The sequence below is a fragment of the Diabrotica virgifera genome, chromosome 10 (assembly GCF_917563875.1).
Source record: "Diabrotica virgifera virgifera chromosome 10, PGI_DIABVI_V3a".
Taxonomy (NCBI): Eukaryota; Metazoa; Arthropoda; class Insecta; order Coleoptera; family Chrysomelidae; genus Diabrotica; species Diabrotica virgifera.
This window is the reverse complement of record NC_065452.1, coordinates 63,171,849-63,190,616: the sequence shown is the minus strand read 5'-3', so window position 1 is coordinate 63,190,616 and position 18,768 is coordinate 63,171,849. Positions and strand designations below refer to the sequence as shown.

Genomic DNA, 18,768 nt, shown 5'->3' with positions numbered 1-18,768 from the left:
GTTAAAAATCTAATTTTAATCAGATTTTCTTTGTCTGGTCGACAGTTTAAAAGTAATAAAAAGGTCTTCAAAACAATATTTCACGAGTTAAAATCCGTTCAGTAGAAGCGGAGATACAACAGATTGAAAATAAACATTTTTGTAAAAATCTCGTTATTACGCATTTTCAAAGTGCTGACACCTTTTGGGGTATATATTAAATTGTACAAAACATTTTTTAGAAGTAGCTTTTTATATAAATAATAACTTCACATTGGGGATTTTCTTGGCCCGGGCCTCTATCTACCTTATGTGGCCCTCTAAAAATGAGTATTTTGTTACTCAAATGAGGTGTCTTAACAAACAACTTACGGCCTATTTCTATCAATCAGAGAGCCTGAAGACTTTATCTATTACGTATTATAAAAGTAGAGATTAAAACCTTTTATTTGAGGGCTCACACAAACTTCTAGGTAGACTGGAAGTACAGTTATGATATTTTAAAGTCATAACTAAAATCAAAGTATCAATTCTGTGAACGCTACTTTTATAGACTAAGAGCCGCTATGGGTGAAATTTGCTAATTATTTTAAGCACGATAAGAGGCCATAACTTAAACAATAGAACCTAAAAGAAAACGTATGAACACTATACCGTCACTTTTTAGAGGCACATACCTCGACAGTGGCGCATCAAACTTTCCTCTTATGAACGGGATAAATAAATTAAAAGGTACCCTTCCTTACTCCCAGAATTCAATTTTGTTAATTTTTTAAAGTTCTACGTTATAAAAAAATAAAACTCAGTGTAATTTTTAACCCGCCACCCCCATACCCCTTCCCCCACCACCAAAAAATCCAAAAAACTGTTTTTTAGGGGATTTTTGGTGATTTCCCCTATTTTATAGACTTAAAAATAGATTAAGGAGGGGGTATGGTTTGAAATATTTAATTTTTTTTATTATTTCAAATAAAAGTGCATACTTTCAAGAATACTCTCTGAAAATTTCAAAATAATCTCAGTAAAATTACCAGAGATACAGGGTGTTGAATATCCCTACCTTCGACTCGCTTTGCCGCGGCTTCGCGCCAGCACGCCGGAGCGTAGTGAGAAAAGTTAAACAACTGTTCGCCTTCTCTTTTGTAGATTACTCCCCAATTTAAAAAACATATTCCAATGTTCATCACTTTACGATTTGGCAGACAAATAAGAAGATGAAGATGCAGTTGTCAAAACTTTAAACCCATTTTTCTCAAAACTGCTTTTTCAAATGCGGTGGACATTGCAACTGAAAAACTACTCGGCCGATCTACCTGATATTTTGCACATATTTTCTTTAGATATTTTGTGAGGTAACAACGTCGAGATATTTTTCGTTTTGTGCTTATTTTTTGTTCAACAATATTAAATCTGTTGGTTTTCACAAAATGTTTATCAAAAATTTCGTATTTTTGACTTTTGAGTGATACCAAAAATTCAAAAATCATTAAAAATAAAAAAACTCGACGTTGTTACCTCGTGAAACTCATAAGCTAATAAAATCTTTTTGAATTTGTTTCGTATAATCCAGTGATGAGTTCTGATGTCCACCGCAAAATCCATTTTTTTTGAGCTGCCTGCCAAAATTTGTCGCCAATGGCTTATTTTCACCCGTGTTGAGCTGGCCCCCCCCACTTGCAAAAATCAAAAAACAAATAGCCCTGATTTATGAGCTCTCATATTCCGCAAACTAAAAATTTTGAGTTCGTTCCACTGAGCAGGAATTTGATACTTTAGTGGGGGGGACTCAGCCCCCCCCCCCACTACTTAAAAATAGGAATATGGAATCGGTTTTTGCGGCAGAATTATGAGCTATTTATGAGCTCATCCCCTTCACCCCCAAAAACAACCCTTTAATTGATTTAACTTAAGAAAAAATGCTGAGAAAACTTAAAATATATCGTATTGCGGATATAATTCCTATAGCTTATATACTCTAAGAATAAACTATTAAATCACGTGCATTTCGATTATTGAGCTACAACCCCTTCGCAAGAAAACCACCCTATCTTCCCGGCTTAAGAGAAAGTTGTACTTAAAATGCATTAAACTAATTATTTGGCGACTATATATCATTGAATAATTTATAAGCTTCCAAATTACGCGCATTTAGATCAGTAAATTGCAATTTATTTTGTATAGTGCAGTCATTGAAGGTAAAAATCAACGATTACCTTCAATTTCGGTGAACCTTCATCGATTTTCACGAAAATTGGTCAGTGGTTAGAAGATACGTCAAGAAATAAAGGCGACATGGTACCACCTTGCGCCTTTACTCTGAGGGTGGATATCGCCCCTTTTCGGGGGTGAAAATTATTTTATTAAAAATAACTGCACAAATCAATAAAAGAAATTAAAAGCAAAATTTATTATATAAATTTAATAAAATAAGTCAATACTTTTTAAGTTATTAAAGATCGAAGATTTTAATTATTAGTGAAAAAAATGCATGTTATGAAGCGGTTTTTCGTAAATCACTGAAAAACTGTAAGTTTTTACAAAAAAGTTAATAGTAGTTTAATTCGTATAGCCTATATTCTAAAAATATACTCTTAAATCACGCCCCTTTCGATTTATTGAGCTACAACCCCTTCGCAAGAAAACCATCCCATATTCCCGGCTTGAGAGTTGTACTTAAAATAATTTAAATTAATTATTTGACGACTAGATATGGTTTAAAAATTTATGAGCTCGCAAAATATACGCATCTCAATTATTTATTTGTCATTTTCTTTCTATGGTGCAGGCACTGAAGGTAAAAATCAACTATGACCTTCGATTTCAGTAAATCTCCATTCATTTTCATGAAAATTAGTGAGCGGATTTTGATGCTATCAACTTTTTCTGGAGCTCATTTTTGATAGGTATTTCTAAGTACTTTGACAAGTATTTAGTACCTAAGTGTTATAAAATGCATCTCTTTCCCGTTATTTAAGCTTGAATCCTTAGATTTGAACAGTCACAGAAAAAAATATACATTTAATTATCAATAAATTACTTTAAATTAACATTAAAGGGTTTTTCAAGTAAGCAATTTATTATAATTTTTATTAGCTTCAATTTTAGTGATGAAAACTTTTTTGTAAAAACTTACAGTTTTTGAGTTATTTATGAAAAATCGGTTTAAAGCATGCATTTTCTTTCACAAAAATTAAAATATTTGATCTTTAATAACTCAAAAAGTATTGATTTATTTTAATCACAATATATAACAAATTTTGCTTACAATTTGTCCCTCTCTCGATTTGTGGGGCTATTTTTAATAAAGTAATTTTCACCCCCGAGAAGGGGTGACATATACCCCAAGTTAAAACCCACAGTTGTTATTGTTAATTCGTGAAAATGAATGGAGAATTACCGAAATCGAACGTCATAGTTGATTTTTACCTTCAGTGACTGCACTATAGAAAGAAAATGGCAATTCAATAATTGAGATGCGTATATGTTGCAAGCTCAGAAATTATTAAACGATATGTAGTCGCCAAATAATTAATTTAAATTATTGTAAGTACAACTCTCTCTTAAGCCGGGAATATGGGATGGTTTTCTTGCGAAGGGGTTGTAGCTCTATAATCGAAAGGCGCGTGATTTAAGAGTATATTCTTAGAATATAGGCTATACGAATTAAACTACTATTAACTTTTTTGTAAAAACTTACAGTTTTTCAGTGATTTACGAAAAACCGCTTCAAAACATGCATTTTTTTTTCACGAATAATTAAAATTTTTATCTTTAATAACTTAAAAAGTATTGACTTATTTTAATAACTTTATATAATAAATTTTGCTTATAATTTGTTCTTTTATAGATTTGTGCAGTTATTTTTTATAAAACAATTTTTAACCCCGAGAAGGGGCGGTATCCACCCTCAGGGTAAAGGCGCAAGGTGGTACCATGTCACCTTTGTTTCTTGAGGTATCCTCTAACCACTGACCAATTTTCGTGAAAATCGATGAAGGTTCACCGAAATTGAAGGTAATCGTTGATTTTTACTTTCAGTGACTGCGCTATACAAAATAAATTGCAATTTACTGATTTAAATGCGCGTAATTTGGAAGCTTATAAATTATTCAATGATATATAGTCGCCAAATAATTGGTTTAATGCATTTTAAGTACAACTTTCTCTTAAGCCGGGAAGATAGGGTGGTTTTCTTGCGAAGGGGTTGTAGCTCAATAATCGAAATGCACGTGATTTAATAGTTTATTCTTAGAGTATATAAGCTATAGGAATTATATCCGCAATACGATATATTTTAAGTTTTCTCAGCATTTTTTCTTAAGTTAAATCAATTAAAGGGTTGTTTGGGGGTGAAGGGGATGAGCTCAAAAATCGTAACTATATAATTTCAAGAGCTCATAAATAGCTCATAATTCTGCCGCAAAAACCGATTCAATATTCCTATTTTTAAGTAGTGGGGGGGGGGCTGACTCAGCCCCCCCACTAAAGTATCAAATTCCTGCTCAGTGGAACGAGCTCAAAATTTTTAGTTTGCGGAATATGAGAGCTCATAAATAGCTCATAAATCAGGGCTATTTGTTTTTTGATTTTTGCAAGTGGGGGGGGCCAACACGGGTTTATTTGTCAATATTTTGGATTGAATTTTTTCTTAAATATTCTTTGAATTGTGCTTAATGTGTTCATTTAATTTAAAAATAAAATAATTCTACCATAGTTTCGAAAAAAATTCACAAAAATGTGCTTGATATGTTGATTTCAAACCATACCCCCTCCTTAAATTAATGTTTTTTTATAGGTTATATGTAAATTGAAGTAACTGTGTCCTGTAGAATATAGGAATACGTTGAAACCCCCAAAAACCCCATCGAAAAACAATTTTTTGGATTTTTGAAGATGGAGAACCTTGCGGAAACTTCTGAAATAAATTAGAAATATAGCATTTGATAAAATACACAAGATTAAAACAAAATAGTCCAACAGCCATCCCCAAAAAAAAGTTTTTCGTTTAAAAGTTTATAAAAATAAAAAAATAATTTTTTTTAGGTTATGTCAGTTAACTTACGTGTCTATAAAAAATAGGCATATTTTGTAAAAGCCACAACTATGCGTGTGAATTTTTTGAAATTTTAAAATTGATTATATCCTACCTAAAAAAAATAAAAAATGAGAAATGAAGTTTTTGATGGTGGGGGTAGGGGAACAGTTTTGAATCACGTATAACTTTAAAAAATAAAAAAATAAATCTGGGAGTGAGGGAGGGTACCTTTTAATTTATTTATCCCCTCCATAAGTGGAAAGTTTGATGCGCCTCTAAAAAGTGACGGCACAGTGTTTATAGCTTTTCTTTTATGTTCTACTATTTAATTTTTAGGCTCTTATCGTGCTTAAAATAATTAGCAAATTTCATCTATAGCGGCTCTTAGGCCGATGCCACATCATGCGTTTTGAACGGATGCGGTGAAAACGCATCCGTTTCCAACGCAACCGGACCGACCTGCACACTATGCGTTTAGTCTTGTGCAGTTTGTAAGCTCGTACCGATGACTCAAAACGCATCCGTTCCCAACGCAACCGGACCGATCTGTCACACTATGCGTTTTCACCGGATGCGGTGGAAACGCATCCGGTCAAAACGCATAATGTGGCATCAGCCTTAGTCTATAAAAGTAGCGTTCACAGAATTGATACTTTGATTTTAGTTAAGACTTTGAAACATCATAACTGTACTTCTAGGCTACCTAGAAGTTTGTATGACCCCTTAAATAAAAGGTTTTAATCTCTACTTTTATAATCTGTGATAGATAAAGTCTTCAGGCTATCTGTTTAATAGAAATAAGCCGTAAGTTGTTTGTTAAGTAACATTTGAGTAACAAAATACTCATTTTTAGAGGGTTATATAAGGTAGATAGAGGCTCGGGCCAAGAAAATTTCTAATGAAACGTTATTATTTATATAAAAAACTACCTGTAAAAAAATTTTTGTACAATTTAATATATACCCCAAAAGGTGCCAGCACTTTGAAAATGCGTAAAATGCGATTTTTACAAAAATGTCTATTTTCAATGTTTTATCTCCACTTCTACTGAACGGATTTTAACTCACAAAATATCATTTTAAAGCCCTTTTTAGTACCTTTAAACTGTCGTCCAGAAAATGAAAATCGGATTAAAATTATATTTTTGACAAATTTTTGAAAATAGTAATTTTTTGAAATTTTTAGTGTTACTTACAATGGTCCCAAAAATCAGGGTTATTGACTAGAGACTTGAAATTGTCACTGAAAAAGCTGCTTAAAATTACAAAGACAATGACGTTTGGTAATTTAAAATCGGTTAACTGAGAGCCGATATAGAGCCTGTCAAATATACGGCAAAAACGACCTTTTTTGGGTCTTTGACGGGCCCTATCTAGGGCTCTAAGCCCCCTAGGGCTCTGTAACTCTCAGGATAACGTTTTTTCAATAGGTCCAATTACATACTAAAATTTGAAGAAAATCCGAGGACCCTACCCACAAAATTCACCGAAAAGTAGAAATATTGCTCATATATATATATATATATATATATATATATATATATATATATATATATATATATATTATATCAAACAAATGAAATAGAGAATGTGGAAAAATCCCCTTACGAACAATTCACACATCCACCATTTCAGGATGGGAAAAATTTCTTGAATAGAATCAAAGATCCAAACACCTGTTCTTAGAAATGTGTTTCGCCCTCTTCAACCTCTCTGGGCTTATCAATAAAGATGAGAGGTTGAATATCTTTAGACACATTCCATCAAAAAACAACATTCGAGACCCAGACATAGCAGGAGCGTATATCTACGCCGCATAATCTGACCATGACAGCCTCACGTTTTAATTCCCTAATTACTATAAGTAAAATATATGTTTGAAAAACAAAAAAACAAAAGATGTAAATCTTTGAAACACACTCAGTGATCAAAAGATCTAAGTTATTGGTTTACCGACCAAACATAACTAAATCAAACAAATGAAATAGAGAATGTGGAAAAATCCCCTTACGAACAATTCACACATCTTTACTCTATTCTATTCAAGAAATTTTTCCCATCCTGAAATGGTGGATGTGTGAATTGTTCGTAAGGGGAGTTTTCCACATTCTCTATTTCATTTGTTTGATTTAGTTACGTTTGGTCGGTAAACCAATAACTTAGATCTTTTGATCACTGAGTGTGTTTCAAAGATTTACATCTTTTGTTTTTTTGTTTTTCAAACATATATTTTACTTATAGTAATTAGGGAATTAAAACGTGAGGCTGTCATGGTCAGATTATGCGGCGTAGATATACGCTCCTGCTATGTCTGGGTCTCGAATGTTGTTTTTTGATGGAATGTGTCTAAAGATATTCAACCTCTCATCTTTATTGATAAGCCCAGAGAGGTTGAAGAGGGCGAAACACATTTCTAAGAACAGGTGTTTGGATCTTTGATTCTATTCAAGAAATTTTTCCCATCCTGAAATGGTGGATGTGTGAATTGTTCGTAAGGGGATTTTTCCACATTCTCTATTTCATTTGTTTGATTTAGTTACGTTTGGTCGGTAAACCAATAACTTAGATCTTTTGATCACTGAGTGTGTTTCAAAGATTTACATCTTTTGTTTTTTTGTTTTTCAAACATATATTTTACTTATAGTAATTAGGGAATTAAAACGTGAGGCTGTCATGGTCAGATTATGCGGCGTAGATATACGCTCCTGCTATGTCTGGGTCTCGAATGTTGTTTTTTGATGGAATGTGTCTAAAGATATTCAACCTCTCATCTTTATTGATAAGCCCAGAGAGGTTGAAGAGGGCGAAACACATTTCTAAGAACAGGTGTTTGGATCTTTGATTCTATTCAAGAAATTTTTCCCATCCTGAAATGGTGGATGTGTGAATTGTTCGTAAGGGGATTTTTCCACATTCTCTATTTCATTTGTTTGATTTAGTTACGTTTGGTCGGTAAACCAATAACTTAGATCTTTTGATCACTGAGTGTGTTTCAAAGATTTACATCTTTTGTTTTTTTGTTTTTCAAACATATATTTTACTTATAGTAATTAGGGAATTAAAACGTGAGGCTGTCATGGTCAGATTATGCGGCGTAGATATACGCACCTGCTATGTCTGGGTCTCGAATGTTGTTTTTTGATGGAATGTGTCTAAAGATATTCAACCTCTCATCTTTATTGATAAGCCCAGAGAGGTTGAAGAGGGCGAAACACATTTCTAAGAACAGGTGTTTGGATCTTTGATTCTATTCAAGAAATTTTTCCCATCCTGAAATGGTGGATGTGTGAATTGTTCGTAAGGGGATTTTTCCACATTCTCTATTTCATTTGTTTGATTTAGTTACGTTTGGTCGGTAAACCAATAACTTAGATCTTTTGATCACTGGTGTGTTTCAAAGATTTACATCTTTTGATTTTTTGTTTTTCAAATATATATATATATATATATATATATATATATATATATATATATATATATATATATATATATATATATATATATATATATATATATATATATTTCGATGTAATAAACTGATTATACAATAAAAATAAATTACAACTTGTGTTTAATTATTGTTTTAAGGTCTTTTCACCTCCGAATAAATATGCTCTTATCTGGCAGTTAGCTATCTGGAGTCTGGAGGATAAATATTTATTCGCCAGATAAAATGTACCCGTCTTTAAGCTTTAAAAGTAAGTTTGGATTCCGAATACACCTGATTTTTGAGTTTATTTTTATAATTTCAGCTTTAACCTAACCTAACATAATTAGATTCAAAGATGATTTTATCGTTTTTATTTCCATTTTGGAAGAAGGAAATGTAAGTAAATCAAAGAATTTCAAAAAAAAATAAGTATACACAGTCATAAGGTTTAGAAATACATTTCCATATTTTAATCAGACAACAATATTGTTTTAGAAAGAAAACATTGATTATGCTGAAAAATTTACTGGATAGCTTGAACAAGAGGTAAATCCATTTTAAGTTAGTGGAGAACTGTTGATTTGTATGTAAAAGAGAAGACAAAGACAAGTTTAAATAAAGACAAGCTAGCTAATGAAACAGATGCAATGGTAATTTTGTTTACATAATAATTATATGTACATATTATATGATTATTAATATTAACTGTTCAATAATATAAAAATTTGTTAATGTGGGGAAAACTTTTATTTAAATTCAATACTATATTTCTGTAGTGGTATGACAAAACTTGATGTTATGTCTGATTTTAGCCAGAATGAGATTATTTGCTTGATATGCTATTTAGTAACATTTCTTCAAGTTGGCAGAGTTTGGTATGTGTATGATGAAGGTAAAACCCCCTTTGTCCCACATATCTTTTGTATAAAAGATATGTCCCCTTTTAACTTACAGTAGAACCCTGATTATCTGGGTGCAGATTATCTGTGCTATGATTTTCTATTACATACTCAAGTTGCATTTTTGAGGTTTTATCAAAATAGCGTCATCATAAATCACTTGACGGAAACTCTATATGACGAAAGAGAGACCCATAATGAAAGATTTATTTTTTTCTGTTATCTTTTTATGGTAGGTACATATGTATGTGTATATGTACATATATATTATACATAAGAAATACATGTTTATCCCTGCTTTTCAATACACCTTCGGTCCCGAGGAGGACGGATAATCGGGGTTCTACTGTATTAGGTAGTGCAGAACTTGATATATTACTTGACTTTTATGTTGATTACTTTTCGTTTTTGAGTTGACAAAACATGATTCAAACTTTCCAAATTCTCTCCTGAAAAATTAGGCTAGATGGACATATCAATCATTGTCAAAACTCTCCAGATTTATAATCTATCCAACTGGTATATTGAATAGTAAACTAGGGCTAAAAACCAACTATGTATATCAAAACACAATATTTTTAAAGATTGGATAATTTACATGGTAAATTGAAGAATCCCAATAACAGGAATAAAACCTAATTTTAATATTTGGATGCCTCAGAAGTCAAACGGTGTAAGTCACATTCTCCCTAAAAATGACTTATGGGATATAACACTTATTATTATATATAGAAATATTATTATTTCCTTGTTTGTATATATGAATATGTTACCCATGTTACGATAAATACAGTTTACAATCGGAAAAATTAAAAAATACCCATGAACGATCACATCAATCACATATTATTCAGGTTACTAATAATCTATCTCCCTCGTTTGTTATTTATGAAAAAAAAAACAGCAAATACAAAATATGTGATTGACTGATTGATGTGATCGTTCATGGGTATTCTTTCATTTTTCCGACTGTATTTGTTTTTAATAACTAGGTACTTATTTCTTATTTATTTTCAACGGGCTGCAGCCCAATAAGATTACAAGTTTATAATATATTCCAATATACATAATACGTGTGTTGTAATACGTATTTCTGCAACTATTGTCAGAAACATCTTAGCACTTATTGACTTACACCGATTGGCTTCTGAGGCATTGATTTGTTAATACATACCTTTCACTTTTCTAAATAAAAAAATTAGTTACAGATATGACAAACATCTAGCTAGAAGATGGAATCCTGCGTTCTTAAAAGAAAAAAAGCTAGCTCCAGAAGTAAGCTACCAATAATAAACTAGAGAATGTATTACAAGAAAGAACAACGCTAATACTCAACATAGCTCAATTGCTTCAGATAGAAAAAAAGGAGGAAAGGGTACAACACAAGCGTGCCAGAGAAAATGAAAGGGCAGAAGAGAGACACAAAATTCATTGATTTATTAAATTTAAAAATTAAATTATACAAAGGACAATTAAATAAAAAATGATACATGTATATTAATGATCCTTCTATTTCCCCATAAAGCTTGTTACTGACCAGGAGGTATACTATAATAGATATATATTATATCTCATATCGCTCACTTTAGTAATGAGTGAGCCTGCATAAACGGAACCATAAATATACATTATAGTTCCGTGTATGCAGCCTCACTCATTACTATAGTGAGTGATATGAGATATATTATAATAGTATAGCTCCCCGTGCATGACAAGCTTAACACAAAAAAATTTATAAGGTTATCAAACATCTTAACTTCAGTAAATTCAATAATTTAGCTTATTCCTGGTATATACTTAGCAAAAAATAATTTTTGAATTAAAATAATTGACGCAAAAAGAAGAATGTGAATGTATGTAATTTATTTAAGCCAAAATACATTGTACGGCTGTCAGTAAATAGAAAAAAAATATTTATTTCACAAATAAACATTTCTTTTCGCTTAAATTAAATCACAAACAGCCTCCCACATACCTCTTGGCAGTTTGAACATTTAATTTAAGCGAAAAGCAATGTTTATTTGCCAAATAAACATTTTTTTTCTATTTTCTGACGGCGATAGAATGTATTTTGAGTTAAATAAATTGCATACATTCTTCTTTTTTCGTCAATTAATTTAATTCAAAAATTATTATTTTGGCCACCCTGTATAAATAATGATATTCATGTTTATATTACTGTATAGAGCATTGAACACCCTTTCAAATGAGGTGCCACACGACCCCTATTCCCATTTAAAAAATCATCGATTACGTCACCACGCTCAGATGGATGACGTCACAAGTATGAAATATATGGCAAAAAATTGTAATTTGAAAATAAATTTATTCCATAATTTAGATCCTCACTGTATGTGTACTTATATTATACCTCTATTTTTTATGTAATTAATTATCGAGTTAGAAAAAATACATTTGATTCACTTTTAGGAAGAAGATATTCAAAAGGCAAGTGTTAGGATGTAGTAATTCAATGGATTATTCAATAAATAACCCGTGTTGAGCTGCCCCTCCCACTTCCAAAAATTAAAAAACAAATAGCCCTGATTTATGAGCTATTTACGAGCTTTCATATTCCGCAAACTAAAAATTTTGAGCTCGTTCCACTGAGCAGGAATTTAATACTTTAGTGGGGGGGGCGGGCTGAGTCCCACTACTTAAAAATAGGAATATTGAATGGGTTTTTGCGGCAGAATTACGAGCTATTTATGAGCTCTTGAAATTATATAGTTTCGATTTTTGAGCTCATCCCCTTCACCCCCAATCAACCCTTTAATTGATTTAACTTAAGAGAAAAATGCTGAGAAAACTTAAAATATATCGTATTGCGGATATAATTCCTATAGCTTATATACTCTAAGAATAAACTATTCAATCACGTGCATTTCGATTATTGAGCTACAACCCCTTCGCAAGAAAACCACCCTATCTTCCCGGCTTAAGAGAAATAATTTATATGCTTCCAAATTACGAGCATTTAGATCAGTAAATTGCAATTTATTTTGTATAGTGCAGTCACTGAAGGTAAAAATCAACGATTACCTTCAGTTTCGGTGAACCTTCATCGATTTTCACAAATTGGTCAGTGGTTAGAGGATACGTCAAGAAACAAAGGTGACATGGTACCACCTTGCGCCTTTACCCTGAGGGTGGATACCGCCCCTTCCCGGGGGCATCTAAACATTCCGTATATGTATTTGGAACCTAGGAGTTTTCTATTGGTTCGTTGCAGCACGCGGTCATATTTTAACCAATAGGCGGCGAGGTCCCAAACGCATATACGGAATGTTATTCGGTTCCAAATTCATATACGGAATGTTAAATATTCGTACACCGAAGAAGATAAGTTTTTATTAGAGTTGTTAAAAGGAGATTAATTTTAAAATACTTGTTACTGTATTATTAAATAAAAATAAAACAATTATAGTATTTGGAATGTTATTTGGTGCGAAATTCATATACGGTATGTTAAATATTCGTAGAACAAAAAGAGAGAATGGTTTGGATGCAGCTCAAAACAACTATTTAGAGCTACTGCCTCAAAAATGAAAATAGCTATGATGATTGCCAACCTCGTAGCGGATATGGCACCTGAAGAAGAAGAACAAAAAGACGATTTTTATTAAAGCCAATTAAAATGAGACTGGTTTTTAATAGTATATTATGCAACGAGCATTTAATGATGGTCATTATGAAGCGAGTATAAGGGATACTAAACGAGCCGCCTAGCGGCCAGTTTCGTATAGAGTACGAGATTCATAATGATAATTAAATGCAAGTTGTTTACACGATTTTTTCTATAATCATTCACAAAAAATATATTCAAATTTATTAATTTTGTAACGCAAACAAATTAAGTAGTTTGTCAGTCTGACAGTTTGTTTACATATTAAGAACTGTCAAAGAGTATGTATTTGATTCGCCATTGGTTACTGCGCGTGTGCCACCTTTATCGCAAATGTCATATCGCGATTCTATTGGTTAAAAATCTGTATCCTAATGAAAATATGTTTCATAATGAAGTTCATTATGATACAGGTAGTGACATCCATGCCCCACGCACTCTAATAAAAAAAATGTAATCGTATTTATTTTCCTTCCAATTTGTCAGAGGCGCTGATGTCGGCATCGTGATTGGTGGAACATGACTTTTGACAAATCTTGCGCTCTCTGATTGGCTATCTGTGTTCAGTCATTATATGGCATATGTCGGCATATGGTGTATAGGTTATAGGTCGGTTATGTGTTTCAAGTTCCATGTGTTTGTCACCATAAAAAGCTGATATTCAGTCGTGTTTTTTGATATTTTCATTTAGTAATGGAGTACCTTTTTAAAGGTGAGTTTTTCTGATTGTAGGTACTGTTTATCCAACAGTTTTAAAATACACATTTTATTTCGCGTTTTGTTGTTAGGTCTAATGGCTCCGATCAGGTGTTGTGTGCAGACGGTGGGAAAATTCAACAAGTAAACATATATTTAATCCAAATTAAATACTCATATTTCTATGTAAAATGTCACATTATTGTATAAATAAATAATTAAGAAACAAAAGTTTGTGTTGTACCTTTATTATCCACTTGAATAAAATAATTGGAAGTACCGTATGGAGGCTATGATGTACCTAGCATGGAGGCTAGATTACGCCACTCTTCCTATCCAATCAACAACAAGAACGTTTAAAATTTCACCCCTATCATGTCGAAGCTACAGACCACTTATGTGGAGGCCAGATTTGTAGTATCCTTCCAATTAACCAGGTGCTGAAATGGCGCTGAAATACGTGACATATTTTTTGAAGAGTAAGATCGCATTCTACCCAATCACACAACACTTTTTTCTATGGTGACATCATAATTGAAATATTATAGTATGAGAATAGAAAAATTATTGTTAATGTATTATTAAAGATCCACAAAGAAAAAGGTTTTCCTGTAGTTGGCCGTATACCATATAATACAAAAAAACGAATAAAGTCCTTTATAAAAAGTCTATATTTAAAATCCCTAAAAATGGCTACATCACAGAACTAGTTTTAGATTGATTGACCAATCATCATCAGTGCTTTCCTAAAATGAATATAACCTGATAAAATGATGCAAAGGTTTTAAAATTTTGACTACGTTTAAAAAAAGTTGTAGCTTATATTCAAGTGACCTTACCATGCTAACCACCAAAATATAATATTACAAATTTTATTTACATACAGGGTGTCTGCGTAACTTGGAACCATATGGGAAACTCTTTTAATATCAATTTTACGAAAAAAAGTCATTCTTTATAAAGTGCTCTGCATAGTCTAAAACCTAAGATGCAATCATCAGATATCAAATTTTGTCAACAGTATAAGAGGTATGTCAAAAAATATGAATTTCGCTCAAGAGCAAACTACTATATTTCAAAATATCAAAAAATTTTATTATGAAAAGTTATTTGTAATTAAAAACCATATTCAAATATGCAATAACAGCCTTCTACTTGAAAAAAAAATTTCTGAAATTTTCCTAAATTACCGATTCCGAACATCATTTTTGTTTATTAGACATGTAATAACTCTTTTATTAATAATTTTAGGAAAAAAAGTTATTCTTCATAAAAATCTGTGCATGGTCTAAACCTCAAGATGCAACCATCAGTTATTCAAGTTTGTGAATTTTATACGAGGTGTGTTAAATAATATGAATTTAGGAAGAATTTAGAAATTCATATTATTTGACACACCTCGTATAAAATTAACAAACTTGGATAACTGATGGTTGCATCTTGAGGTTTAGACCATGCACAGATTTTTATGAAGAATAACTTTTTTCCTAAAATTATTAATAAAAGAGTTATTACATGTCTAATAAATAAAAATGATGTTCGGAATCGGTAATTTAGGAAAATTTCAGAAATTTTTTTATTTCAAGTAGAAGGCTGTTATTGCATATTTGAATATGGTTTTTAATTACAAATAACTTTTCATAATAAAATTTTTTGATATTTTGAAATATAAAGGTAGTTTGCTCTTGAGCGAAATTCATATTTTTTGACATACCTCGTATACTGTTGACAAAATTTGATATCTGATGATTGCATCTTAGGTTTTAGACTATTCAGAGCACTTTATAAAGAATGACTTTTTTTTCGTAAAATTGATATTAAAAAAGTTTCCCATATGGTTCCAAGTTACGCAGACACCCTGTATATTATATAATTACAAATATTTTGAGCATGTAAGATCACGTGAGTATAACGTACAACTTTTTTTAACCGTAGTCAAAATTTTAAAACCTTTGCACCATTTTATACGGTTATATTCATTTTACGAAAGCACTGATGATGATTGGTCAACCAATCGAAAACTAGTTCTGTGATGTAGCCCTTTTTAGGGATTTTAAATATAGAATTTTTATAAAGGACTTTATTCGTTTTTTTTGTATTATATGGTGTACAGCCAACTACAGGAAAACCTTTTTCCTTGTGGATCTTTAATAATACATTAACAATAATTTTTCTATTCTCATACTATAATACATCAATTATGATGTCACTACCTGTATCATAATGAACTTATGAAACATATTTTCATTAGGATACAGATTTTTAACCAATAGAATCGCTATATGACATTTGCGATAAAGGTGGCACACGCGCAGTAACCAATGGCGAATCAAATACATACTCTTTGACAGTTCTCAATATGTAAACAAACTGTCAGACTGACAAACTACTTAATTTGTTTGCGTTACAAAATTAATAAATTTGAATATATTTTTTGTGAATGATTATAGAAAAAATCGTGTAAACAACTTGCATTTAATTATCATTATGAATCTCGTACTCTATACGAAACTCGCCGCCAGGCGGCTCGTTTCGTATCCCTTATACTCACTTCATAATGACCATTATTAAATTCTCGTTGCATAATATACTATTAAAAACCAGTCTCATTTTAATTGGCTTTAATAAAAATCGTCTTTTTGTTCTACGAATATTTAATATACCGTATATGAATTTCGCACCAAATAACATCCCAAATACTATAAATTGTTTTATTTTTATTTAATAATACAGAAACAAGTATTTTAAAATTAATCTCCTTTTAACAGACTCTAATAAAAACTTATCTTTTTCGGTGTACGAATATGTATTTAACATTCCGTATATGAATTTGGAACCGAATAACCTTCCGTATATGCGTTTGGGACCTCGCCGCCTATTGGTTAAAATATGACCGCGTGCTGCAACGAACCAATAGAAAACTCCTAGGTTCCAAATACATATACGGAATGTTTAGATGCTTCCCGGGGGTGAAAATTATTTTATAAAAAGTAACTGCACAAATCAATAAAAGAACAAATTAAGAGCAAAATTTATTATATAAAGTTATTAAAATAAGTCAATACTTAAGTTATTAAAGACCAAAAATGCATGTTTTGAAGCGGTTTTTCGTAAATCACTGAAAAACTAAGTTTTTACAAAAAAGTTAATAGTAGTTTAATTCGTATAGCTTATATTCTAAGAATAAACTCTTAAATCACGCGCCTTTCAATTATTGAGCTACAACCCCTTCGCAAGAAAACCATCCCATATTCCCGGCTTAAGAGAGAGTTAATATACGCATCTCAATTATTAAATTGCCATTTTCTTTCTATAGTGCAGTCACTGAAGGTAAAAATCAACTATGACCTTCGATTTCGGTAAATCTCCATTCATTTTCACGAAAATTGGTGAGCGGATAGAGGACATGTCAAGAAAGAAAATTAACAATAACAACTTAGCCGGGAGTATATGTCACCCCTTCTCGGGGGTGAAAATTACTTTATTAAAAATAACCCCACAAATCAAGAGAGGGACAAATTCTAAGCAAAATTTGTTATAATATGTTATTAAAATAAATCAATACTTTTTGAGTTATTAAAGATCAAATATTTTAATTTTTTTGTTGGTCTGTACCCATTGAATTGGCAAGTACCTAGCATCTTCGAGCAGGGAAACATGGTGCCCTTTTAGCATGTGTTCCATTATATCTATCAACATCGACTTGTAGTCATAAAATTTTACCAAATTATATTATGTAAACCATATATTATGGGATTACCACTATATACAGTGTGCTAGTTTCAAACTACTCGGCAGAATGCAATAAAGATGTTCTGTATTAGAACGAAAACGTTTTGCAATCCATGACATTTTAGATAGTTTTTAAATAAACGATTTTATACCAGAATACATCTCGAAGTTTTTTTACTTCTGTATGAATTTTTTTCAAAAAGTATTGATTTATTTTAATAACATTATATAACAAATTTTGCTTACAATTTGTCCCTCTCTCGATTTGTGGGGTTATTTTTAATAAAGTAATTTTCACCCCCAAGAAGGTGTGACATATACCACAGGCAAAAACAGCAAGTTGTTATTGTCAATTCGTGAAAATGAATGGAGATTTACCTAAATCGAAGGTCATAGTTGATTTTTACCTTCAGTGACTGCACTATAGAAAGAAAATGGCAATTCAATAATTGAGATGCGTATATTTTGCGAGCTCATAAATTATTAAACGATATGTAGTCGCCAAATAATTAATTTAAATTATTTTAAGTACAACTCTCTCTTAAGCCGGGAATATGGGATAGTTTTCTTGCGAAGGGGTTGTAGCTCTATAATCGAAAGGCGCGTGATTTAAGAGTTTATTCTTAGAATATAAGATATACCAATTAAACTACTATTAACTTTTTTGTAAAAACTTACAGTTTTTCAGTGATTTACGAAAAACCGCTTCAAAACATGCATTTTCTTCACGAATAATTAAAATTTTTGATCTTTAATAAATTTTGCTCTTAATTTGTTCTTTTATTGATTTGTGCAGTTATTTTTTATAAAATAATTTTCACCCCCGGGAAGGGGCGGTATCCACCCTCAGGGTAAAGGTGCAAGGTGGTACCATGTCACCTTTGTTTCTTGACGTATCCTCTAACCACTGACCAATTTTCGTGAAAATCGATGAAGGTTCACCGAAATTGAAGGTAATCGTTGATTTTTACCTTCAGTGACTGCACTATACAAAATAAATTGCAATTTACTGATCTAAATGCGCGTAATTTGGAAGCTTATAAATTATTAAATGATATGTAGTCGCCAAATAATTAATTTAATGCATTTTAAGTACAACTTCCTCTTAAGCCGGGAAGATAGGGTGGTTTTCTTGCGAAGGGGTTGTAGCTCAATAATCGAAATGCACGTGATTTAATAGTTTATTCTTAGAGTATATAAGCTATAGGAATTCTATCCGCAATACGATATATTTTAAGTTTTCTCAGCATTTTTCTCTTAAGTTAAATCAATTAAAGGGTTGTTTGGGGGGTGAAGGGGATGAGCTCAAAAATCGAAACTATATAATTTCAAGAGCTCATAAATAGCTCGTAATTCTGCGGCAAAAACCGATT

At 31.5% G+C, this 18,768-nt stretch overlaps 1 protein-coding gene across 1 annotated transcript in view; it reads right to left on the bottom strand.

Moving 5' to 3' along the window:
- The window catches only part of LOC114338513 (plexin-B), a 462,796-nt gene that overhangs the window by 410,007 nt on the left and 34,021 nt on the right, over positions 1–18,768 (bottom strand). The gene's annotated exons all lie outside the window — the stretch shown is intronic.